The 26679-nt window shown below is 36.3% G+C and overlaps 1 long non-coding RNA gene across 1 annotated transcript in view; it reads right to left on the reverse strand.

Annotated features, from left to right (window-relative positions):
• Positions 1 to 26679, reverse strand: part of LOC147340287 (uncharacterized) — a 59305-nt gene that overhangs the window by 24115 nt on the left and 8511 nt on the right. Inside the window, exon 1 of the long non-coding RNA XR_015159942.1 lies at positions 1 to 26679. This exon is cut by the window's right edge and continues 8511 nt beyond it. This is a non-coding gene — a long non-coding RNA (uncharacterized LOC147340287).

Here is a 26679-nt window from a genome sequence, read left to right on the forward strand (position 1 = left end):
CTGAATGCAGTAATGGCCATATACGACAATGCTGCAGCTAATATCATACTCAGTATTAAACAATCAGCCTTCCCATTAAATTCAGGAACATAACAGGGATGCCTATTCTTGCCACTTATATTCAACATAGTATTGGAACCTGATGAGAAAAGGAAACAAAAGTTATATAAACTGGAAAAGAAGAAGCAAAATTGCCACTATTTGTGGGTGACATAATACTCTATATAAATACCCCTAAAGCTGTCACACAAAAACTGTGAGATCTAATATGTGAATTCAGCAGGGTAACAGGATACAAGGTTAATATACAGAAGTCTCTTGGATTTCATCAGAAAGAGAAAATGAAGAAAAAATTTCCATTTAAAATGGCATCAAAAATAATAAAATATCTAGAAATAAACTTAATCAAAGAGATGAAAGACCCATCTGCTGAAAACTATAAAACACTGATAAAGGAAACTGAAGATGATTCAATGAAATAAAAAGCTATGCATTGTTCCTGGATCTGAAAAATTAATATTGTTAAAATGGACATACTACTCAAATAAATCTACAGTTTTAATGCTATCCTCTATCAGAATTCCAATGACCTTTTTCACAGAGCTAAAATGAATAGTTCTAAAATTTATATGGAACTACAAAGACGCAGAATTGCTAAAGCAATCCTGAGGAAAAGGGCCAAAGCTGGGGGCATAATCTTTCCAGACTTCAGACTATAACAGAAAGCTACAGAAAAGTAACGTGAAACTGGCACAAAAACATTCATGTAGATAATTGGAACAGAACAGAGAGACCAGTAATAAATTCACTCACAGATGATCAATTAATCTATAATAAAAGAGGCTATAATATACATAGAGAAAAGCCAGTCTGTTCAAAAAGTGGTATGTGAAAACTGTACTTATACATCAACAAAAAGGTAACACATTCTCATGCCATTATACAAAATAAAATCAAAATGGTTTAAAAACATGAAACCAGAAGGGAAAGAGACACGTGTACCCCAATGTTCATCGCAGCACTGTTTATAATAGCCAGGACATGGAAGCAACCTAGATGTCCATCAGCAGATGAATGGATAAGAAAGCTATGGTACATATACACAATGGAGTATTACTCAGCCATTAAAAAGAATACATTTGAATCAGTTCTAATGAGGTGGATGAAACTGGAGCCTATTATACAGAGTGAAGTAAGCCAGAAGGAAAAACATAAATACAGTATACTAACGCATATATATGGAATTTAGAAAGATGGTAACAATAACCTGGTGTACGAGATAGCAAAAGAGACACTGATGTATAGAACAGTCTTATGGACTCTGTGGGAGAGGGAGAGGGTGGGAAGATTTGGGAGAGTGACATTGAAACATGTAGAATATCATGTAAGAAACGAGTTGCCAGTCCAGGTTCGATGCGCGATACTGGATGCTTGGGGCTGGTGCACTGGGACGACCCAGAGGGATGGTGTGGGGAGGGAGGAGGGAGGAGGGTTCAGGATGGGGAACACATGTATGCCTGTGGCAGATTCATTTTGATATTTGGCAAAACTAATACAATTATGTAAAGTTTAAAAATAAAATAAAATTTAAAAGAAAAAAAAATGTAGGACATGACACCATAAAATTCCTAAAAGGGAATATAGACAAAACATTCTCTGACATTCTTCATAGCAATAATTTCTTTTTTTTATTTTTTATTTTATTTTATTTTTTAACTTTACTCTTAGATCAGTCTCCAAAGGCAAAAGGAATTAAAGCAAAAAATAACAAATGGGGCATAATCAAACTTAAAAACTTTTGTACAGCTAAGGAAACCATGAACAAAATAAAAAGATAACAGAGAAAATGAGAAGCATTTGCAAATGATGCAATACACAAGTGGTTAATATGCAAAATATACAGAGAACTCTTTTTATCACTCAATACCAAAATAACATACATCCCAATTTAAAAAAAAATGAATAGAACCTAAATAGACATTTTTCCAAAGAATATGTACAGATGTGCTATAAGCCCATGGAAAGATGTTCAATTTCACTACCTCTTAGAGAAATGCAAATCAAAAACCATAATATCAGCTCAAAACAGTCAGAATGGCTATGATCAAAATATCTACAGATAAATGTTGGAAAGGGTGTGGAGAAAATGGATGGAAACCTCCCAACTACTGGTGGGAATGCAATATAAATTGATGCAGCCACTGTGGAAGGAACTACTGAAGTTCCTCATAAAATTAAAAATAGAGCTACCATATCATCCAGCAATCCAACCACTGGGCATATATCTGGAAAAGACAAAGCCTTAATTCAAAAAGATATATGCACCCTAATGTTCCTAGCATCACTACTTACAGGAGCCAGGAAATGTAAACAACTCAGGTGCTCATCAAAAGATGACTGCTTAAGATGTGGAATATATATAATGGAATATTATAAAATAATATAATAGTGCCATTTGCAGAAACATAAATGAAGCTAGAGAATATTACACTTAGTGAAGTATGTCATACAGAAAGACAAATACTATTTCACTTACATGTGGAATCTAAAAACAATATAAATGAATCTATATACAAAAGAGCAAGAAGGTCTTAGATAGAAAAAATACTTTGGTTACCAAAGGGGTGAAGGAGGGAGAGGAATAAATTAGGAGTAAGAGATTAACACAAATTACTATATATTCAATATATAAGCAATAAGAATTTACTGAATAGTTTATGATAACATATAGTGGTATATAATAGGGAAAAAGTTACTGAATCATTCTGATGTGTACCTAACACAATATTGCAAATCAACTATAAATAAATAGTAAATAAAAAGCAAAAATAAATGGGACATAATTAACATAAAAACTTTTGCACAGCAAAGAAAAACATTGACAAAACAAAACAAAACAAAAAAACAACCTACTGAATGGAAGAAAATTTTGCAAATGACATGTCCAATAAGAAGTTAATACCCAAAATATATAAGTGGTTCATACAATTCAACTTCAAAAAAAAAAAAAAAAAGTGCTGAATAAACAATGAGCAGAAGTCCTTTCTAAAGAAGATGTCAAAGATGACCAACAGGCACATGAAAAGATGCTGAATATTATTAATTATAAGAGAAATGAAAATTAAAACCACAATGGGATATCACCTCAAAACTGTCAGAATGGTTATCAACAACAATAACAAAATACAAATGAGAAATGTTGGTGAGGATGTGGAGAAAAGGGAGCTGTTGGTAGGAATGTGAATCGGTGCAGCCACTACAGAAAACAAAATGGAAGTTCCTAATAAAACTCAAATTAGTGCTACTATATGACTCAGCAATTGGACTTCTGGGAATATATCTGAAAAAAAAAAAAAACACTAATTCAAAAAGATACATGCATTCCAATGTTCATAGCAGCCTTATTTACAATTGCCAAGATATGGAAGCAACCTAAGAGTCCATCAACAGATGAATGGAAAAGGAGATTTGGTATATATATATATAGGATGTGAGAGTTGGACTGTGAAGAAAGCTGAGTGCTGAAGAATTGATGCTTTTGAACTATGGTGTTGGAGAAGACTCTTGAGAGTTCCTTGGACTGCAAGGAGATCCAACCAGTCCATTCTAAAGGACATCAGCCCTGGGATTTCTTTGGGAGGAATGATGCTAAAGCTGAAACTCCAGTACTTTGGCCACCTCATGCGAAGAGTTGACTCATTGGAAAAGACTCTGATGCTGGGAGAGATTGGGGGCAAGAGGAGAAGGGGACGACAGAGGATGAGATGGCTGGATGGCATCACTGACTTGATGGACATGAGTCTGAGTGAACTCCGGGAGTTGGTGATGGACAGGGAGGCCTGGCGTGCTGTGATTCATGGGGTCACAAAGAGTCGGACATGACTGAGCGACTGATCTGATATATATATATTATATATATATATATATATAATATATATACACACAATGCAATGCAATTCTGAAAGAATGAAATTTTACTATTTGTACAACATGGATTAACATTGAGGGTATAATGTTAAATAAGTCAGACAGTGAGAGACAATTACAGTATGATATCACTTATGTGTGGAATATAAAAAATAAACTTGTGAGTATAACAACAACAAAAATAGGGGGATTTTTTGCTTATCCAGTGGTTAAGAATCTGCCTTCCAATGCAGGGGACATGGATTTGATCTCTGGGTCAGGGAACTCTGACCGCACATGCCATGGGGCAATTAAGCCCAAGCATCGCAATAAGAGAAGCCCCCATTCTGCAACAAAGATTGAGTGCAGCCAAGATTTAAAAAAAAAAGAAATTAAAAAAAAAAAAAGAAATAGACTCACAGATATGGAGAACAAAGAATGGAGGAGCGGCAAGATAGAGGTAGGGAGTTCAGAGGTTCAAACTACTATGTATGAAATAAATAAGTTACAAGGATCAATTGTGCAAAACAGGGAATATAGCCAATATTTTACATTAACCATAATGGAATATAATCTTTTAAAATTGTGAATCAGTATGTTGCACACCTGAAACTCATATAATATTGTAAATCTACTATACCTCAACATAAAAAGAACAAGATGAAAGCAAAAATGAAAAAAAGCAATCCTTTGTAGACAGTAATATTATTATTCTAATTTACATGAAATACATTGAGATACAAAGAAGTTATAATTAGCCCAAGGTCACATAGATGGTAAATGGTCCAGCTAAGACTCCACTCCAGATAATTTGGCTCCATGGCCACTGGTTGTGTGACGTGTGGTCAGGCATTGTTGTGGAGAAAACTTGGGCCCATTCTGTTGACCAGTGCTCACTGCAAGTGTTGCATTTTCAGTACATCTCATTGATTTTTCTCAGCATACTTCTCAGATGTAATAGTTTCACTGGGATTTGGAAAGCTATAGTGGATCAGACCAGTAGCAGACAACCAAACAGTGACCATGACCCTTTATTTTGGTGCAAATCTGGCTTTGGGAAATTATTTTGAGCTTATTCTCTGTCCAACTACTGAGCTGGTAATTGCTGGTTATTGCATAAAATCAACATTTCATCACATGTCACAATCTGATTGGGAAAGAGTTCATTGTTGTTGCATAGAATAACAGAATATGACACTTCAAAATGATTTTTTTTTTTAATTTTTAGTCAGTTCATGAGGTACTCACTTATCGAGCTTTTTCACCTTTCCAATTTGCTTCAAATGCCAAATGACCACAGAATGGTTGGTGTTGAGATCTTTGGCAACTTCTCGTGTAGTTGTAAGAGGATCAGCTTTGATGATGCTCTCAGCTGGTCGTTGTCAACTACCAATGACTGGACACTACCTCCTTTGTAAAACTTCTTGAACCACCACTGCACTGTATGTTCATTAGCAGTTTCTGGGGCAAATGCGTTTTGATATTGTGAATTGTCTCACTGCTTTACAACCCATTTTGAACTCTAGTAAGAAAATTGCTTGAATATATTTTTTGTCTAACATCATTTCAATAGTCTAAAATCCATATAAAATAAACAGCAATATTCATTAACAACAAAAAAACCCATAAAGCAAGAAATGTTCATAAAATGATGTATCACATAACCACATTTATTTAAAAATGTATTCCAATATCAAATGGCAAACTTCAACAATGAAAAACTGAAATTATTTTTGCACGGAACTAAGTAGAGTAAAATAAAGAATGAAACAAAATGAGGACAGTCTTAGAGATTCTCTGGAATAAAATTATATGCACCAACCTTAGAATTATAAGGGTCCCAGAAGAAGAGAAAAAGAAAGGACATGAGAAAATATCTGAGGTGATTACAGTTGAAAACTTCCATAATATGTTAAAGGAAACAGCAACCCAAGTCCAGGAAGCTCAGATAACTGCATACTGGATAAACCCAAAGAGAAACATACCAAGACACATATTAATCAAATTAACAAAAATTAAACACAAAGAACAAATATTAAAAACATCAAGAGAAAAGCAATAAGTAACAAATATGGGGATTCCCATAAGAGTAACAGCTGATGTTTCAACAGAAACATGACAGCCCAGAAGGGAGTGGTAGGATATATTTAAAGTGATGAAAGGAAAAGAAACTTACAGCCAAGATTAGTCTACTCAGCAACAGTCTCATTCATATCCATCCAAGAAATCAAAAGCTTTACAGATAAGCAAAAGAAAATTCACCATCAAGCCAGCTTTACAACAAGTGCTGAAGGAACTTCTCTATACAGGAAACACAAAAAAAGAAAAGACCAACAAAAACAAGCCCCAAACAATAAAGTAAATGGCAGAATCTTACTGTGATTTATGTCAGAGAGTGTACTGTCTATGTTTTCTTCTAAGAACTTTACACAGGAGTAAACTTTTATGATCTTGGCTTTGTAAGGGGCTAAAAATCAAAAGTAACAAGAAAAAATTGATAAATTGGATTTCATAAAACTTAAAAGCTTTTGTACATCAAAGGATATTTCAAGAGAATGAAAAGACAACAGAATGGCAGTAAGCAGTTTCAAACCATATATATATATGGTCTACTATATATATATATAGGTCTACTATCCAAAATATATATTTAAAATTACTTGAAACTCAACAATTAAACCAGAAAAAGTCCAACAAAAAAATGGACACAGGACTTGAATAGATACTTGTCCAAAGAGGTTATACAAATGGCCAGTAATCACACAAAAAATGATAAATGCCATTTATCATTCAAGAAATATAAATCTAAGTCACAGTGAGATAACATTTTATACACAGTTGGATAGCTATCATTTTAAAAATTGAAAAATGTTGGCAAGATGCAGAGAAAATGACACACTTTTACATTGCTGGTGAAAATGTAAAAGGGGGAAAAAATTTTGGTGGTTCTTAAAGTTAAAAATAGAATTGTATAATCCAGCAATTTCACTTCCAGGTATACACACAAAATAACTGAAAACAAGTATTCAAATATTTTACATGAATATTCATAGCAGTATTATTCACAATGGCCCAAAAGTTAAAACAATCAAATTTTCCACCAATGGATGAGTGAAAAAACAAAGTGTTGTACTGATATATCTATAGAATGGAAAGTTATTCAGCTATAAAATGAAATACTGATACATGCTACAACATGGATAAATGTTGAAAACATTATGCTGAAAGAATCCAGACACAAAAGGCCACATTATAAATGATTCCATTTATGTGAAATATCCAAAGTAAGCAATTCTTCAGAGACAGAAAGTAGATTTATGGTTTCCAGTGGCTGGGGACACAGAGGAAGGGAGAGTGACTGCTTAATGATTATGGTGTTTCTCTTTGGGGTTATGAAAAATGTCTGGAACTAGATAGTGGTGCTAGTTGCACAACATTGTGATTGTACTTAATGTTACTGATTAAGATGGTTAGAATGGGAAATTTTATGTCATATGTATTTTACTATAAAAAATTAAGTACAATAGAACACTTCCTTTTTCTGCAATTCATAGTCATATCTCCCTTACTCTTTTCTTCTTAGGAGTCAGAATGCTAGGGCTCACTCAAACTTTCTAAGTTTCTAGCCTCTAGTCTGTACTTGCATAGTTTGCCCAACTCACAGAAATTAATCTGCTTTTAATCTCCTTTGTAAATCCTGAACAAAGGTATATAATTTTTTTCTGGTACAGCGACTCTTTGCTTCCTACAATTTCAGGAATCCTGATTGCTTTTCCTAGATCTTACTATACCTTTTTTTCCTATCATCATTTTTTTGGACATCATAGTATTTGCATGGTTTTTCTGTTATCCAATCCCCTGCTAGTCCCTTTTACTGCTGTTCATTGAGCTTGTGAGACTGTTCTCCCAGTTTAACTGTCTGGCTGTTTACGCACTTATGACAGGCATTTTAGACTATATTAAACCTTATATGGGGGCTCCCCAGGTGGCTCAGTGGTAAATAATCCACCTGCCAATGCAGGAAACACAGGAGATGTGGGTTCAATTCCTGGAATGAGAAGATCCCCTACAGAAGGAAATGGCAATCCACTCTAGTATTCTTGCCTGAAAAATCCCATGGACAGAGGAGCCTTGTGGGCTACAGTACATGGGGTCGCAAATAGTCAGACATGACTGAGATGCATGCATACAAGCCCTATCTGATGAATGTCCAATAAATAATAGGCCCCAAAGCTAACTGAGAATCACACACACCAGAGAAGCAGTGACAGAAATCAACACTGGAGACCAGAAGGAGATACCCTAGAGGAGTGATTAAGCTCTTGGGCTCCAGAATCAGACTCCCTAAATTTGAATCTGGATTCTGGACTTACCTGCTGTATGACATACACAAGCAATTTTCTTAACCTTTCTGTGCTGTGGCTTTCTTGAGTATAAAATGTGGATGAGAACAACAAGTAGTATCCACTTTCAAAAACAGTTGGAAGATTAATACATTGGAGTACATGGTAAATGTTAGCTATTTCTTTTGTTTGGTTTTCTGTTTCTCTCTTCCTCAAGGCAACTGGGGCTTCCCCAGTGACTCAGCTGTAAAGAATCTGTTGTAACACAAGAGACACGGGAGATGTGGGTTGGATCCCTGGGTCAAGAAGATTCCCCTGGAGGAAGGCATGGCAACCCACTCCAGGATTCTTGCCTGGAGAATCTCATGGACAGAGGAGGCTGGCAGGCTATGGTGTATAGTGTCACAAAGAGTCAGACACGACTGAAGTGACTGAGCACAGCACAGCAAGGCAAGTGAGTCTCAACTTTGGTTGTACATTAGAATAATATGAAGTAATTAAAAAAATCATGACACACCTCAGACAAAAAAAAAAATCTGAATCTTGGGGTTGTACCTAGTCATCAAAATTTTTAAATTAAGAGATTAGGTAGGGATTAAGAAAGTAAAGAAATTAGGTGAGGGTAAAGGAAAGACAGAAAAAAAATACTTTATATGTGTTCCAAGTATTTCATATGGCAAGCAATGAAACAATGAATATGACTATCCCTATGTTTCATGCAAGGAAATTCAGACTAGACCAATCAACTTGACATATAGACACATAGTCAATGGAAGTGGGGCTGAATTTAACAGTAACATGTATGAATTATACTTAGGGGTTTACTTGATTAAATTTAATGTAAATCAATAGTGTAATTTTGCTACCAAAAAGTTAATGTGATCTTGAGTAACTTCAATAAAACTAGTGGAAGTTTCACCCTGCTTGTCAACCACACCTAGAATATTGTGTTCTGTTCTTTAAGATGTCACACTAAGGAAAAACAGAGTAGCAGAAATAGGATAGAAATACATTTGAAACCACAGCATTAGGAGCAACAGTGAAAGGAACTGTATTCTGCCAAGACTGCAAAGCAGAAATTTTAGTATGTACATAATTACTGACTTCAAAAATTAGGAGGTCTGCCAGACAAAGGGAAAGAAATGAGATGTACTTTATACTACCTAAATAGCATAACTTGAATATACAGTAGAAAACTACAAAACCTACCTAAGTTTGACCCAAGGAAGATTTTCCCAATAATTAAAGCTGTTTTAAAACATAACAAATTCCAGGAGGTTATATTACCAAAAATGCCAGAGCAATACAACACCAATTAATAAAGTGGGGAAAAAAAAAAAAAAAAAAACTGTTAGAATCAACTTTTCCAGGACTCTGGGATCTAGCCAAAAACTTACGACCTTAAGTTTTCAAAAGCTTAATGAAGATAAAAGTGTTTGCATTGTGGTAACAAAGTCCTACAACTTCAGATTTGTGGTGTCTATGGAGTTAGTAGACTGCACTCATGGTGCAAGTTGCTAGTGCCAAAGGAAGTAATAAAGACATTTTCTCAAAGAACTGTGTTTGTTTTGGCCTGTCTGGTGGAAACCTGAAAAAAACAGTAAAAGGGTTTGCCTTGTTTCATCTCACTCTGAGCGTTCCCAAGACTGAGGCACCTTCCCTAGCAGCATGTGTTCAAAACATTTAAAGGGAAAACCATTGGCCAAGCAAACTGAGACTACGGCTAACAGTCAAAGAAGCAATGAAACTACGAAGGATCTAGAAGGGAAGAGGTTTGGGGAGGAAATATACGGTGAAATAAAGGTTTTGAAAAGCTCCTCTGTTATACTGAGGAATCATGAAGCCATGCACATGACCACAGCTGGATGCATGTTCAGAAAAGGCCTGAGAAATCCCCATTTTTCATCTCTGGTTAACCTTAATGCTCTAGGCATGCAGGAAGTAAAGCCTAAGGCAGAGTTGTAAATGGACAGGGTAAATGTTGAAGGAGTATCCCCAAAACAAATATCCAATCTACAAAGACTGAGAGAGTATTTCCCCCTTTTTCTTTATCTTTTTTTCTTTTCTTGTTTTGGCTTCAGCTATTTAAGGAAATTCTGTCAAAATACTAACTGACAACTAAGGCAATAAAATATAGACTTCAGTGATCACATATGACTGAGAATATAACCTATATAGGAGAATTCAGAAAAAATTAAGAAAGCTAAGGACATGTCTAGGCAAGAGGAACACAGAAAAGTACTGAGAATGACTTAATCTTTCACCCCATGCAGATTCTTGGGCTCAGGGCAAGCTTAGCTAGACAGTGAAGGACCATCCAAGCAGAGTCAGTCTGCAAAAATTTGAAAAAAAAAAAAGATTGTTTTATCTTTTACATTTTTGGTATTTTTTAAAACTTGGTTATGTGTTCCAGCTCCTGGGAAATCTGAAAATCTCTCAAAAGATTAACTGTCTTAAAGGAAGTGCTACTTCATTGAGCACACAGTAAAAGGAATAATCTTATAAGAGTGTTTGAAAAAGTCTCAAAACAAACTATTGTAGCCTTCAACAATCAAACAATAAATAGAAAATCATGGAAAGGAGGAGAATATGATTTCTAAAGTTACCACATTATGAGTATTAAATATCCAACTTCCACAAAATAACAAGGGTACAAAAAAAAAAAAAAAACAGGAAAAGATGGCTCATTCAAAGGAAAAGAACAGGAAACATCCCTAAGGAAGGCTAGCTATCGGACTTACTAGATAAAAACTTTAAAATATATTTCTTAAAGAGCTCAAAGAGCCATGAGAAAGAACTAAACAGATCAGAAAATTGACATATAGAAAAAGTAGAACTAGCAACAAAGTGATGCAAATGATAAAAAAAAAAAACCCAGCAGTTGTCAAGTTGAAAAGTACAATAACTGAAATAAAAATTTTACTAGAGAGGTTCAAGAGCAGATTTGAGCAGGCAGAAGAAAGAATCAATGAATCAGTAGACAAGTCAATTAAATTTATCAAGTCTGAGGAGGAGAAAGAAAAAAAGGATGAAGAAAAGTGAACACAGCCAGTGGACTATGTGGGACAACAAGAAAAATGGAAATATAACATTCAGTATGGGAATCTCAAAAAGGAGAAGAGAAAGAGAAAAGAGTAGAAAAATTATTTCAAGAAATGTTGGCTGAAAATACCCCAAATTTCATGAAATATATGACTATATAAATCCAAGGAGCTAAATTATTAGGTTGGTGACAAAGTAATTTCAGTTCCGCATTGTTGAAATTTACCATTTGATATTGGAATACATTTTAAATACATGTGGTTATGTTATACATCATTTTAATGTCCATTTATTGCTTAATTTTTTTCCTAATGAATTGTTACTTGCTGTTTATTTTATATGTATTTTATTTTATTTTTTTTTTTTTTTGAGACCAAATTCAAATGATACAGGTAAGAGAGTTCAGAGTAAGATCTAAATAATAAAACATTTGACATAACATTCACAATTCTAGAGTCCTTGGATGGCTAAATGGTAAGAATCTGCCTGCAATGCAGGATACCCAGGTTCAATCCCTGGGCTGGGAAGATCCCCTGGAGAAGGGAATGGCAACCCACTCCAGTATTCTTGCTTGGAAAGTTCCATGAACAGAGGAGCCTGGTGGACTACAAAGAGCCGAACATGACTGAGATACTAACAAACACTTTCACTTTCTCAATTCTAGCAGATGTAATAGTTACAAAGTATGAAGACATTCTTATTTGCTTATTTCAGAGTAAGTGCAATTAACAATCTGGTTCTTCTCATTACATTGCTAATTTCAAAGATCAAATTCTTCAAAGACCAAGCTATAGTTCCATGAGTTCCATTAGTACTAAAGCCTAACAGGCTTTAGTAAAGCCTGTTAGGTGATAGACTCAGAAACAAACAATCTCTATGACTCTTGCTGCTGCTGCTAAGTAAGTCGCTTCAGTCATGTCCGACTTTGTGCGACCCCATAGACGGCGGCCCACCAGGCTTCCCCATCCCTGGGATTCTCTAGGCAAGAACACTGGAGTGGGTTGCCATTTCCTTCTCCAATGCATGAAAGTGAAAAGTGAAAGTGAAGTTGCTCAGTCGTGTCTGACCCTCAGCGACCCCATGGACTGCAGCCTTCCAGGCTCCTCCATCCATGGGATTTTCCAGGCAAGAGTACTGGAGTGGGGTTAGGGAAAGTTTTATGTGCTTCAGTAGGTCAAAAATAGTTGACACATGTTTAACATTACATTAGTTCTGAAAGGTTGTTGTTGAATCACACGAATACACTGGGATTCTTGGCCCCCGGAGGAGAAGAATTCAATCCGGGGCCAGAGACAAGGCTTGATCGTTTGGAGCTTTTGTGTAATAAAGTTTTATTAAAGTATAAAGGAGATAGAGAAAGCTTCTGACATAGGCATCAGAAGGGGGTAGAAAGAGTACCCCTATGTATTTTAGACTATGGAAATGACGTTAGACAAAAACAAATTCGAGCAATTTTCTTACTAGAGTTCAAATGGGTCATAAATCACCAGAGAAAATTCACAAACATCAACAAAATATTTGGCCCAGAAACTGTTAACAGACATACAGTACAGTGGTGGTTCAAGAAGTTTTGCAAAGGAGATGAGAGCCTTGAAGATGAATGGTGTAGTGGCTGGCCATTGGACGTTGACAATGACGAACTGGGAGTATCATTGAAGCTAATCCTCTTACAACTACATGAGAAGTTTCTGAAGAACTCAATGTCAACCATTTTGTGGTTGTTTGGCACTTGAAGCAAATTGGAAAGATGAAAAAGCTGGATACATGGATGTCTCACGAACTAACCAAAAATCAAAAGAAACCATCATTTTGAAGTGTTGTCTTCTCTTATTCTATGTAAAAATAATGAAACATTTCTCAATTGGATTGTGACAAAAACTGGATTTTATACAACAACCAGCTCAGTGGTTGGATGGAGAAGAAGCTCCAAAGCACTTCCCAAAGCCAAACTTGCACCAAAAAAAAAGGGCCATGGTCACTGTTTGGTGGTCTGTTGACAGTATGATCCACTACAGCTCTCTGAATCCTGGTAATCCATTAAACCTGTGAAGTATGCTCAGAAAATCAATAAAATGCACTGAAAACTACAATGTCTTCATCCAGCATTGGTCAACAGAAAGGGTCAAATTCTCCACAACGATGCCTGACTGCATGTTACACAAATAATATTTCAAAAGTTGAGTGATTTGGGCTATGAAATGTTTCCTCATATTCCACATTCACCTGACCTCTCCCCAACCAACTACCACTTCTTCAATCATCTCAAAAACTTTTTGCAGGGAAAATGCTTTCACAACCAGCAAGACACAGAAAATGTTTTCCAAGAGTTCATCAAATCCCAAAGCATGGATTTTTTTTTGCTACAGGAACAAACTTATTTCTCATTGGCAAAAATGGGTTGATTGTAATGGTTCTTATTTTTATTAATAAAAATGTGCTTGAGTCTAGTTATAATGATTTAAAATTCAGGGTCCAATACTTCTATCACTTTTGCACCAACCTAATAACTCCAAATAAGATAAAACCAAAGAGACAAACATTGAACCATTAAAATCTAATTACTGAAAGACAAAGAGACAATTTGGAAAGCAGTAAGAAAAAAAGCAAATGTCATATACAAGTGTTCCTCCTGCACTGCTGGTGGAAATGTAAACTGATACAGCCACTATGGAGAACAATATGGAGTTTCCTTGAAAAAGTAGGAATAAAATTACCATATGACACAACAATCCCAATACTGAGCATATACCCTGAGAAAACCACAATTCAAAGAGACATATGTACCCCAATGTTCACTGAAGCACTATTTACAATAGCCATGACATGGAAGCAACCTAGATGTCTATTGACTTATGAATGGATAAAGAAGATGTTATATGTATGTACAATGGAATATTATTCAGCCATAAGAAGAATGAATTTAAGTCATTTATAGTGAGGTGGATGATCCCACAGCCTGTTACACAGAGTGAAGTAAATCAGAAAGAAAAACAAAACAAATATCATACATTAATGCATATATATGGAATCTAGAAAAATAGTGCTGATGAACCTATTTTCAGGGATACAACGGAGACATAGATCTAGAGAATGAACTTGTGGACACAGTGGGGGAAGGAGAGGGTAAGATGAATGGAGAAAGTAGCATTGTCATATATACACTACCATATGTAAAACAGCTAGTGGAAATCTGCTATATAATACAGGGAGCCTAGCCTGGTGCTCTGTGATGACCTAGATTGGTGAGATTGCTCTCAAGGGGAGAACAGTGAGCAGTCCTGAAGAGAAATTTTAGTTTCCTGTCCAGGAATTAAACCTGGGTAGCCTGGATGCAAAGCAAGAGTCTTAGCCACCGGTTCACCAGGAGCTAGAGGCTAGAAGCAAAGTGATCTTGGCTCTTGCCCTTGTTTGAAAGCAAGAATGTTTCAAAGAGGTAAAAACTGTAAAAGCAGGTACAAAGTTTATTATTAGAGACATAGCACAGCTTTGGGGAGAGCACACAAAAAAGTTTTTTTTAGCTCAGAAGCAGGGCAGAGATACACACCCAGAAAGAAAGGGTATAGGCATTCTCTCTAATGAGGAGGAGAGCAGTAGGTCAGAAACTAGGCAGAAATATACACCCAGAGAGGAGTGCAGGGGTTGTGGAAGAGGATGAGCACAGTACATCAGAAACTAGGCAGAGACACACACCCGGAGAGGAGTGCAGGTGTCCTGAGTGAAGAGGAACATGGTATGGAGGTTACATAAATCACTAATATAGGACAGTCCTCTTGGGTCTTTGTTTACCTTTGGTGAATTATCTTGTTTCTTTCTTCACACTTGACTGGTCCATGGATCCTCCCCAAGATGCATGTGCAATATTTTGCTACGATGGATCTCACTGTGTAGAGGTCTATGGGTGCATGTTCATGCTTATTATGGGGTGGGGCCCCCTCCCTTTTCGATCCTCAAAAAACCTTGTGCATGTGGAGACAAGGAAGTTTCCTTGATCTCAGGAGTGGACACCTTATCTCCTTGCTTTAGCAGAGCTCAGTTTTTACCATTAGTTTTGTCCTTGGAGTATCTGGGTGACAAAAAGCCTCAGTTTAAAAAAAAAAATGGCTCAGTTTTATTCCATTTGACAACCAACAGGAATCTGGCTCAGAGGCCCACTGTTTCCTACCTCAGGAAGGGAATGAGGAGGGAGGCTCAAGAGGGAGGGGATACACACACACACACACACAGACACCCATAATATAATTATGGCTAATTCACATTGTTGTATGGCAAAAAACAACCAACATTATAAAGCAATTATCCTCCAAGTAAAAAATAAAATTAAGTAAATGAATAAAAAGGTACATAAGTTGAAAGTGAAAAGATTGAAAAATATAGTCCATGCAAATAGTAACCACAGGGGAGTTGTGATGGCTATATTAATATTAGACAAAAATATTAACTCAAAAACTGTCTCAAAAGTCTAAGTAGTACATAATATATTGATAATTGGATCAATGTACCAGAAAATAAAAAAAAAATTATATGTGCACTAAATATCAGAAATCCAAATCATGAGGCAAACACTAATTGAACTGAAAAGAAAAATAGAGAGGTATAAAATAATAGTTCGAGACTTCAATATTCCATTTATAATAATGGATAAGACAACTATGAAGACATTTCTTAAGGAAATAAAGGACTTGAACAACACCAGAAACCAAAAAGAGAGAAGACTCAAATTACTAAACATTAGATAAAGACTAGAGATCTCTTCCAGAAAAGGCAATGGCACCCCACTCCAGTACTCTTGCCTGGAAAATCCCATGGATGGAGGAGCCTGGAAAACTGCAGTCCATGGGGTCACTGAGGGTCAGACACAACTGAGCAACTTCACTTTCACTTTTCACTTTCATGCATTGGAGAAGAAAATGGCAACCCACTCCAGTATTCTTGCCTGGAGAATCACAGGGACGGGGAGCCTGGTGGGCTGCCGTCTATGGGGTCACACAGAGTCGGACATGACGAAGTGACTCAGCAGCAGAGATCTCTTCAAGAAAATTAGAGATACAAAGGGAACATTTCATGCAAAGATGGGCTCAAGAAAGGACAAAAATGGTATGGACTTAACAGAAGAAGAAGATATTAAGAAGAAATGGCAAAAATACACAGAAGAACTATGCAAGAGAGATCTTCATGACCCAGATAACCATAATGGTGTGATCACTCACCTAGAGCCAGACATCCTGGAATGTGAAGTCAAGTGGGCCTTAGAAAGCATCACTACGAACAGAGCTAGCGGAGGTGATGGAATGCCAGTCAGCTATTTCAAATCCTAAAACATGATGCTGTGAAAATGCTACACTCAATATGCCAATAAATTTGGAAAACTCAGCAGTGGCCACAGGACTGGAAAAGGTGAGTTTTCATTCCATTCCCAAAGAAAGGCAATTCCAAAGAATGCTCAAACTACCACACAGTTGCACTCATCTCACACGCTAGCAAAGTAATGCTCAAATTTCTCCAAGCTAGGCTTCAACAGTATGTGAACCGTGAACTTTCAGATGCTCAAGCTGGATTTAAAAATGCAGAGGAACCAGAGATCAAACTTTCAACATTTACTGGATTATCAAAAAAGCAAGAGAGTTCCAGAAAAACATATGTTTCTGCTTTACTGACTATGCCAAAGCCTTTGACTGTGTGGATCACAATAAACTGTGCAAAATTCTGAAAGAGATGGGAATACCAAACAACCTGACCTGCCTCTTGATACATCTGTATGCAGTCCAAGAAGCAACAGTTAGAACTGGACATGGAACAAAAGACTAGCTCCAAGCAGGGAAAGGAGTACGTCAAGGCTGTATATTGTCACTGTGCTTATTTAACTTATATGCAGAGTACCTCATGTGGAATGCTGGGCTGGATGAAGCACAAGTTGGAATCAAGATTGCCGAGAGAAATATCAATAACCTCAGATATGCAGATGATGCCACACTTATGGCATAAAATGAAGAACTACAGAGCCTCTTGATGAAGGTGAAAGAGGAGAGTGAAAAAGTTGGCTTAAAACTCAACATTCAGAAAACAAAGATCATGGCATCCGGTCCCATCACTTCATGGGAAATAGATGGGGAAACAGTGTCAGACTTTATTTTTCTGGGCGCCAAAATCACTGCAGATGGTGACTGCAGCCATGAAATTAAAAGACGCTTTCTCCTTGGAAGGAAAGTTATGACCAACCTAGACAGCATATTGAAAAGCAGAGACATTACTTTGCCAACAAAGGTCCGTCTAGTCAAGGCTATGGTTTTTCCAGTGGTCATGTTGGACTGTGAAGAAAGCTGAGTGCCGAAGAATTGATGCTTTTGAACTGTGGTGTTGGAGAAGACTCTTGAGAGTCCCTTGGACTGCAAGGAGATCCAGCCAGTCCATTCTGAAGGAGATCAGCCCTGGGATTTCCTTGGAAAGAATGATTCTGAAGCTGAAACTCTAGTACTTTGGACACCTTATGCGAAGAGTTGACTCATTGGAAAAAACTCTGATGCTGGGAGGGATTTGAGGTAGGAGGAGAAGGGGACGACAGAGGTTGAGGTGGTTGGATAGCATCACTGACTCGATGGACATGAGTTTGAGTAAGTTCCAATAGTTGGTGATGGACAGGGAAGCCTAGCATACTATAGTCCATGGGGTCATAAAGAGTCAGACACAACCGAGCAACTGAACATAACGGGGGCATTACTGTAAATATTATATATATATTTTTAAAAGCTTATGAAAATACAATGAAAAAATTGTATACAAATATTTTAAATAACATAGATGATCGAATAAATTTCTTAAAACACAGAAACTACCACAATTGACTCAAGAAAAAATAGTCAATGTAAATAAGCCTATAACAGGAAATTGAGTCATTAGTCAAAAACCCACCAACAAAAAAAACTGGGCACCACAGGGCTTCACATGTGAAGTCTACCAAAATTTTAAAGAAAATTAACATCAATTCTTCTCAAATTCTTTCAAAAAAATTGAATAGGAAGGAACACTTCCTAACTCATTCTATGAAGCCAGTATTCCTCTGATAACAAAGTCAGATAAACACATCAGAAGAAAATAAAAACTATAAACTAATATACCTTACGAATATTAATAGAAGAATCCTAAACCAAATACTTGCAAAGCAAATTTAACAGCATATCAAAGAAACTGCAGATGAAGACCAAGTGGAGTTTCTCTTCAGAACACAATATTGATTCAAATACAAAACAAGTAAAAATGATCTTATATGCAAGACAGCAAAAGAGACACAGATGTAAAGAAGAGACTTTTGGACTACGTGGGAGAAGGTGAGGGTGGGATGATTTGAGAGAATAGCATTGAAACATGTATACTGCTAAATGTAAATAGATGACAATGATCCTCCAATTAAAATAAATAAATTAATTTTTAAAAATACAAAATTAGACAGTAATATGCTAAGAAAATGGGGAGGTCTATGTGAAACAAACACAATCATCTCACTTGTTTCAGAAAAAAGTATTTGACAAAATTTAACACTCTATCATAATAAAAGTATGTGACAAATGATGAATAGAAGGAAACTTATTTAACATGATAAAGAAATTATATAAAAACCTGCAAGTAACCTCATAGTCAAAAACAAGATAAGAATTACTAATTCTTCACTTCCATTAAACACAGTATTGAAGTTCTAGCTCGATCAATTAGGCAATAAAAGAAATAAAAGATATCCAAATTGGACAGGAAGAAGTAAAACTATATGCACTTAAGACAATGATCTTGCAAAGAGAAAATAACAAAGATTTCATTAAAAGATTAGTAGTGCTAATAAGTGAATTCAGAAAATGACACAGGATGTATACAGTAACAATGAAGAATCCAAAAATAAAATTAAGATACAAGTCCTTTTAGAAACACAGAGAAAATAATAAAATACTTGGGAATAAACTTAACCAAGGAAGTGAAAGACTTGTGCACCAAAACATACAAAACATTGCTGAAAGAAATTAAAGAAAACCTGTATAAATAGGAAACACTCCATTCTTATGGATTAGAAGGTTTAATATTGTTAAGATGTCAATTCTACCCCAAGCTATCTGTAGATTAAAAGTAATTCCTATAAAATTCCTAATGATGCCATCTTTGTGTGTGTGTGTGTATATATATATATATATATATATATATATATATATATATATATATAAAAACACACATCCTAAAATTTATATGGAATCTCAAAGGATCCCAAATAGTCAAAACAATTTTTTAGAAAAGCTGGAGATGTCAACACTTCTTAATTTTAAAATTTACTACAAAGCTACAGTAATCAAAACAGTGTGGTACTGGCACCAATCATTGGAGAAGAGAATGGTGAACCACTTCAATATTCTTGCCTTGGGAACCCCATGAGCACAATGAAAAGGCAAAAAGATGACAAGTGAAAGACAGGTAAACCTGGCGTACTGCAGTTTACGGGGTTGCGAAGATTTGGACACGACTAAGAGACTGAACAGAAACAACAGCAACAACTGGCACCAAAGACTCCTAAATAGGCCAATAGACTACAGTAAAGTCACCACTGTTGGTGGGAATGCAAACTAGTACAGCCACTATGGAGAACAGTGTGGAGATTCCTTAAAAAACTGGAAATAGAATTGCCATATGACCCAGCAATCCCACTGCTGGGCATAAACACCAAGGAAACCAGAATTGAAAGAGACACGTGTACCCCAATGTTCATTGCAGTGCTGTTTACAATAGCTAGGACATGGAAGCAACCTAGATGTCCATCTGAAGAAAAATGGATAAGAAAGCTGTGGTACATCTACACAATGGAATATTACTCAGCTATTAAAACGAATGTATTTGAATCAGTTCTAATGAGGTGGATGAAACTGGAGCCTATTATATAGAGTGAAGTAAGTCAGAAAGAAAACACCAATATAGTATATTAATGCATATATATGGAATTTAGAAAGATGGTAATGATGATCCTATATGTGAGACAGCAAAAGAGACACAGATGTAAAGAAGAGACTTTTGGACTCTGTGAGAGAAGGCGAGGGTGGGATGATTTGAAAGACTAGCATTGAAACATGTATATTACCATATGTGAAATAGATCACCAGTTCAGGTTTGATGCATGAGACAGGGTGCTCAGGGCCAGAGCACTGGGATGACCCTGAGGAATGGGACTGGGAACACACGTACACCCATGGCTGATTCATGCCAATGTATGGCAAAAACCACTACAATACTGTAAAGTAATTAGCCTCCAATTAAAATAAATACATTAATTTAACAAAGGAGACCAAAATTAAATCTCACACACTAGTCAAATAATTTCAACATAAGTATCAAGACCATTTAATAGAGCAAGAATAGTCTTTTCAACAAATTGTCCAGGGAAAGCTAGATAATCAAATTCAAGAAAAAATAAAGAAAAATGAAGTTGGAAATTCACCTGACATCATATTAATATATATTTGGCAAAACTAATACAATATTGTAAAGTTTAAAAATAAAATAAAATTAAAAAAAATAAAATAAATCAATGCTTACTTATTTCCAAAAAAAAAAAAAAATGACCTCAAATCAGGTCAATGACCTAAACATAGGAGCTAAAAGTAAAACTCTTGGAGGAAAACATAGGAGAAAACTTCATGACAATAGATTTGGCAATAATTTCTTGTACATAACAACAAAAACACAGACAAGAGAAGAAAAATATAGATAAATTGGAGCTCACTAAAATTAAAAACAACAACAACAACAACTTTCAGGCTCTATCAACAGAGTGAAAAGGTAGCCTATACAATGGGAGAAAATATCTTCAAATCATATCTGATAAGATTAATATCTAGACTATATAAAGAACATCTACAACTAAAGCAACAACAAAAGCAATGTGATTTAAAAAAACCAGACAATACAAAGTGGACACATAGGAGTATTCATTTACAAATAAAAAGGAACATCTCTGTCAACAGTAAAAAATAAATTATTTACTCAAAGTCCCGCAAAAAAAGAAACAAAAAATTTATTGCAAAGCTACAGTAATCAAAACAGTGTGATACTGACATAAAGACAGACATATGAACCAAGGGAACAGAACTGATTTTTGACAAAAGTGTCAAGGTTATTCAATCAGGGAAGAATTATCTCTTAAATTAATAATGCTGACATAACAGTAAGTTTACATTATTGTTGTTGTTATTCAGTTACTATGTCATATTTCACTCTTTCATGACCCCATGGACTATAGCCCACCAGGCTCCTCTGTCCATGGAATTTCCAAGGCAAGAATACTGAAGTGGGTTCCCATTTCCTTCTCTAGGGGATCTTCCTGACCCAGGGATCGAACCTATGTCTCCTTCATTGGAAGGCGGATTCTTTACCACTGGGCAACCAAGGAAGTCCATGGGCCTTTATAGTCATGACTGACTTAAATTGAGGCCTTTAAAGTATGTCCTAATCCAATATAGCTAGTGTCCTTATAAAAGGAGACCAGGACACATAAAAAGAACCAACAAGAATGTGAGCATACAAGGAAGTATACGGTGAGGATACAGTGAGGAGGTAGCCATCTGTAAGCCGATGAAAGAGGCCTTAAGAAATCAAACATCCTGACATCTTGATCTCAGACTTCAAGCCTCCAGAACTGTGAAAAAATAAATTTTTGTTCTTTAAACTACCTAGTCTGTAGTATTATTTTATTATGGCAGCACTAGCAAACTAATACAATCAAATGTCTAACAATGGTCTCATATTCAGTGAATATACAAAGAACTCTTACAACTCAAAAACAAAAGAGAATCAAATTTAAAAATAGGCAAAGGACATCAATAGATGTTTCTGTGAAGAGGATATTGCTGTTGTTGTTCAGTTGCTCAGTTGTGTCTGACTCTTTGTGACTCCATGGACTGCAGCACGCCAGGCTTCCCTGTCCTTCACCATCTCTCAGAGCTTGCTCAAACTCATGTCCATTGCGTTGGTGATGCCATCCAACCATCTCATCCTCTGTCATTGCCTTCTTCTGCCTTCAGTCTTTCCCAGCATCAGGGTCTTTTCCAATGAATTTTCTCTTCGCATCAGGTGGCCAAAGTATTGGAGCTTCAGCATCAGTCCTTCTGATGAAAATTCATGATTGATTTCCTCTAGGATTGACTGGGTTGATCTTCTTGTAGTCCAAGGGACTCTCAAGAGTCTTCTCCAACACCACAGTTCCAAAGCACTCAGCACTCAGCCTTCTTTATGGTCCAACTCTCACATCCATACATGACTACTGGAAAAACCATAGTTTTGAATATATGGACCTCTGTTGGCAAAGTAATGTCTGATTTTTAATACACTGTCTAGTTTTGCCAAAACACACATGAAAAAATGTTCAATATCATTAGTCATTAAGGAAATGCAAATCACACCTACAATTAGATACCTTTCATATCCCTTAGGATTGTTAAAAAACAGAAACCATGAAAAATAGCAAATATTGGCAAGGATGTGGAGGGATTTGAACCCTTGACATTGCTATTGGGGAGGTAAATGGATGCAGGAACTGTTGAATATTCTGGTAGCTTCCCAACAAGTTGAGCTAAGAATTCCACTCTTAGTTATATACCTAAGAGAATTTAAAGCAAGTGTTCAAATAAAAATGTGCACACAAATGTTCATAGCAGCACTATTCACAATAGCTAAAAGGTTGAAACCATCCAAATTCCCATCATTACACTGATTCATATACAAAGAAAGTATTATACATCAAATGATGATATATTTAGCTATAAAAAGGAATTCTTGCTACAGTATGAATGAACCTTGAAACATTAAGTGAAAAGAAGCCAAACATAAAAAGTCACATTTTATATGATTCCACTGATATGAAGAACTTCCCTGGTGGCTCAGTGGTAAAGAATCCACCTCCTACTGCAGGAGACTCAGGTTTGATCCGTGGGTCAGGAAGATCCCCTGGAGGAGGAAATGACAACTCACTCCAGAATTCTTCCCTGGGAAATCACATGGACAGGGGAGTCTGGCAAGCTACAGTCAATGGGGTCACGAAAGAGTCAGACATGACTTAGCAACTAACCAAAAGTTGATATAAAACATCCAAAATAAGCAAATCCATAGAGTCTGGATACAGACCAATAGCTGCCAGAGGTAGGAGGGGAGTGGGGAAGGGGGAGATACGGGTTAATGGATAGAGAATTTCCTTTTGGAGTGACAAGAATATTTTGGAATGAGATAGATAAGATGGTTACATAATATTGAACACACTAAATATCACTGACACACATGGCACTTTAAAATGGTCAGTTTTATGTTATGTGATTTTCATCTCAATAAAAGTAAATGCAGCCAATTTCAACGACATGGATGATCTCACAAACATAATGGTTATTATACAAAGCTAGACACAAAAATAAACAGTTGATTATTCCTTTTATATAAAGTTCAAAAACAGGCAAAACTTCGGTTAGAGATCAAAATAGAGCTAACACAGGAGACAATGACTGGAAGGGGCATGAGAGGCTTCTGGGTAGGTAGTAATGTTTGCTTCTTTATCTGTGGGCTCGTTTATGTGGATTTGTTCTTTGGAAGGAATGATACTAAAGCTGAAACTCCAGTACTTTGGCCATCTCATGTGAAGAGTTGACTCATTGGAAAAGACTCTGATGCTGGGAGGGATTGGGGGCAGGAGGAGAAGGGGACAACAGAGGATGAGATGGCTGGATGGCATCACCGACTCGATGGACGTGAGTCTGAGTGAACTCCGGGAATTGGTGATGGACAGGGAGGCCTGGCATGCTGCACTTCACAGGGTCACAAAGAGTCGGACGCGACTGAGTGACTGAACTGAACTGAACTGAACTGTTCATTTTTAAAAAATTCATTGGTGCAAGGCCTGCCATTGCTATCTTGATTTGCAGTGCCATGCACAGTGCTTCAGCACACACCCAAACTGCATGGGTCAGCCTCGGCCCTTCACACTCGTGGTCTGAGCACAAGGTGGAGGTCACTGCATGCAGCACCCTATGAGCAAGTGAAACTACAAGAAGCACAAAGGTAAAGTTGGAAAAAAAAAAAAAAAAGGAAAACTGGATAAGAAAAGAGGTTTTGCTAATAAACCCAGGTCATCTTGTTGAAGATCCCCTGAATTTCAATCTCAGAAGATACAGAACAGTCAAACCTCAGACATCACAGAACTAAACTCTTCTTGAGAAATCAAGCCCTGAGCCTTTGGAGTGGGACCACTGACTCCAAGACCCGAGATTACCAGAGAACCAACCCTAGGGGGTATCAAATAGTGAAAACTCATACAAAGGAAATCACTAGAATACAAGACCCAGCAACACCCAACCACCAGTAGCGCCCTGTGCAGGATGCCTCATCTAAGCAATAAACAAAACAAAAATACAAACACAATCATCAGGAGAAAGGATTAGCACCTCAAAAAAGCCTTGTCCATCAAAGGAAAAACAAACAAAAAAAAACTCAGCACAAATCTCACCCTATAGGAAGCTTAATAAAAACCACTGGACCAAACTTAGGAGGGAAGAAACCAAAAGGAAGAAAGAATTCAGTCTTGAAGCCTGGGAAAAGGAGATCTCAAACACTACAAGTTAAAAAAAATAATAATGAAAATGCAGAGAAATACTACACAAATGAAGGAACAAACTAGAAACACAGAAGTCCGAATAAGTGAAGAGGAAATAGGCAAATTACCTGAAAAAGAATTCAGAATAATAATAGTAAAGATGATCCAAAACCTTGAAAACAAAATAGGGAAAATTCAAGAATCAATTAACAAAGACCTAGAAGAATTAAAGAATAAACATGCAGAGAAAAACAACACAACTCCTGAAATTAAAAACACTCTAGAAGGAATCAATAGCAGAATATCTGAAGCAGAAGAACGAATCAGTGATCTGGAAGATAAAATGGTGGAAATAACTTTTGAAGAGCAGAATAAAGTAAAAAGAATGAAAAGAACTGAGGACAGTCTCTGAGACATCTGGGACAATATCAAATGCACCAACATTCGAATTATAGGGGTCCCAGAAGCAGAAGAGAAAAAGAAAGTGTATGAGAAAATTTTTGACGAGATTATAGTTGAAAATTTCCCCAACATGGAAAAGGAAATAGTCAATCAAGCCCAAGAGGCACAAGGAGTCCCATAAAGGACAAACCCAAGGAGAAACACCCCAAGGTACATACTAATCAAACTAACAAAGACTAAGCACAAAAAAAGAACATTAAAAACAGCAAAGGAGAAACAAGTAACAAACAAGGGAAACCCCATACATTTAACAGCTGATCTTTCAGAAGAAACTCTGTAGGCCAGAAGAAAATGGCAGGATATATTTAAAGTATGGAAAGGGAAAAATCTACAACCAAGATTACTATACCCAGCAAAGGTCTCATTCAAAATTGATGGAGAAATAAAAAGCTTTTCAGACAAGCAAAAGTTAAGAGGATTCAGTACCACCAAACCAGCTTTACAAATGTTAAATGGGCTTATATAACCAAGCAATACAAGAGAAGAAAAAAGATCTACAAAATCAACCTGAAACAATTAAGAAAATAGCAATTAGAGCATATATATCAATAATTATTTTAAATGTAAATGGATTAAATGCTCCAACCAAATGACAGAGACTGGCTGAATGAATACAAAAACAAGACCCATACATATGCTGTCTACAGGAAACCCACTTCAGACCAAAAGACACATACTGACTGAAAGTGAGAGGATGGAAAATATATTCCATGCAAATGGGAAGCAAAAGAAAGCTGGAGTAGAAATACTCACGTCAGACAAAAAGACCTTAAAATAAAGATTACAAGAGATAAGAAAGGACACTACATAATGATCAAGGGATCAATCCAAGAGCAAGACATAACAATTGTAAATATCTATGCACCCAACATAGGAGCACCTCAATACATAAGACAAACACTAACAGACATAAAAGGAGAAACTGACAGTAACACAATAATAGTAGGAGACTTTAACACCCCACTCACACCAACGGACAGATCATCAAAACAGAAAATTAATAAGGAAACACAAGTCTTAAATGATGCATTAGATGAGATGGATCTCATGGATATCTTCAGGAAATTCCACCTGAATGCAGAAGAATACACCTTCTTCTCAAGTGCACATGGAACTTTCTCCAGGATAGACCACATCTTGGGTCACATATCAAACCTCAGTAAATTTAAGAAAACTGAAATAGTATCAATCATCTTCTCTGACAACAATGCTATAAGACTAGATATCAATTACAAGAAAAAAAATGTAAGAAACATAAACATATGGAGATTAAGCAACATGTTCTAAATAACCAACAGGTTATTTAAGAAATCAAAGGGGAAATCAAAAAAT

Source organism: Bos grunniens, chromosome X, assembly GCF_055505025.1.
Source record: "Bos grunniens cultivar Pamir isolate PY7600 chromosome X, Bosgru_T2T1.0, whole genome shotgun sequence".
NCBI lineage: Eukaryota > Metazoa > Chordata > Mammalia > Artiodactyla > Bovidae > Bos > Bos grunniens.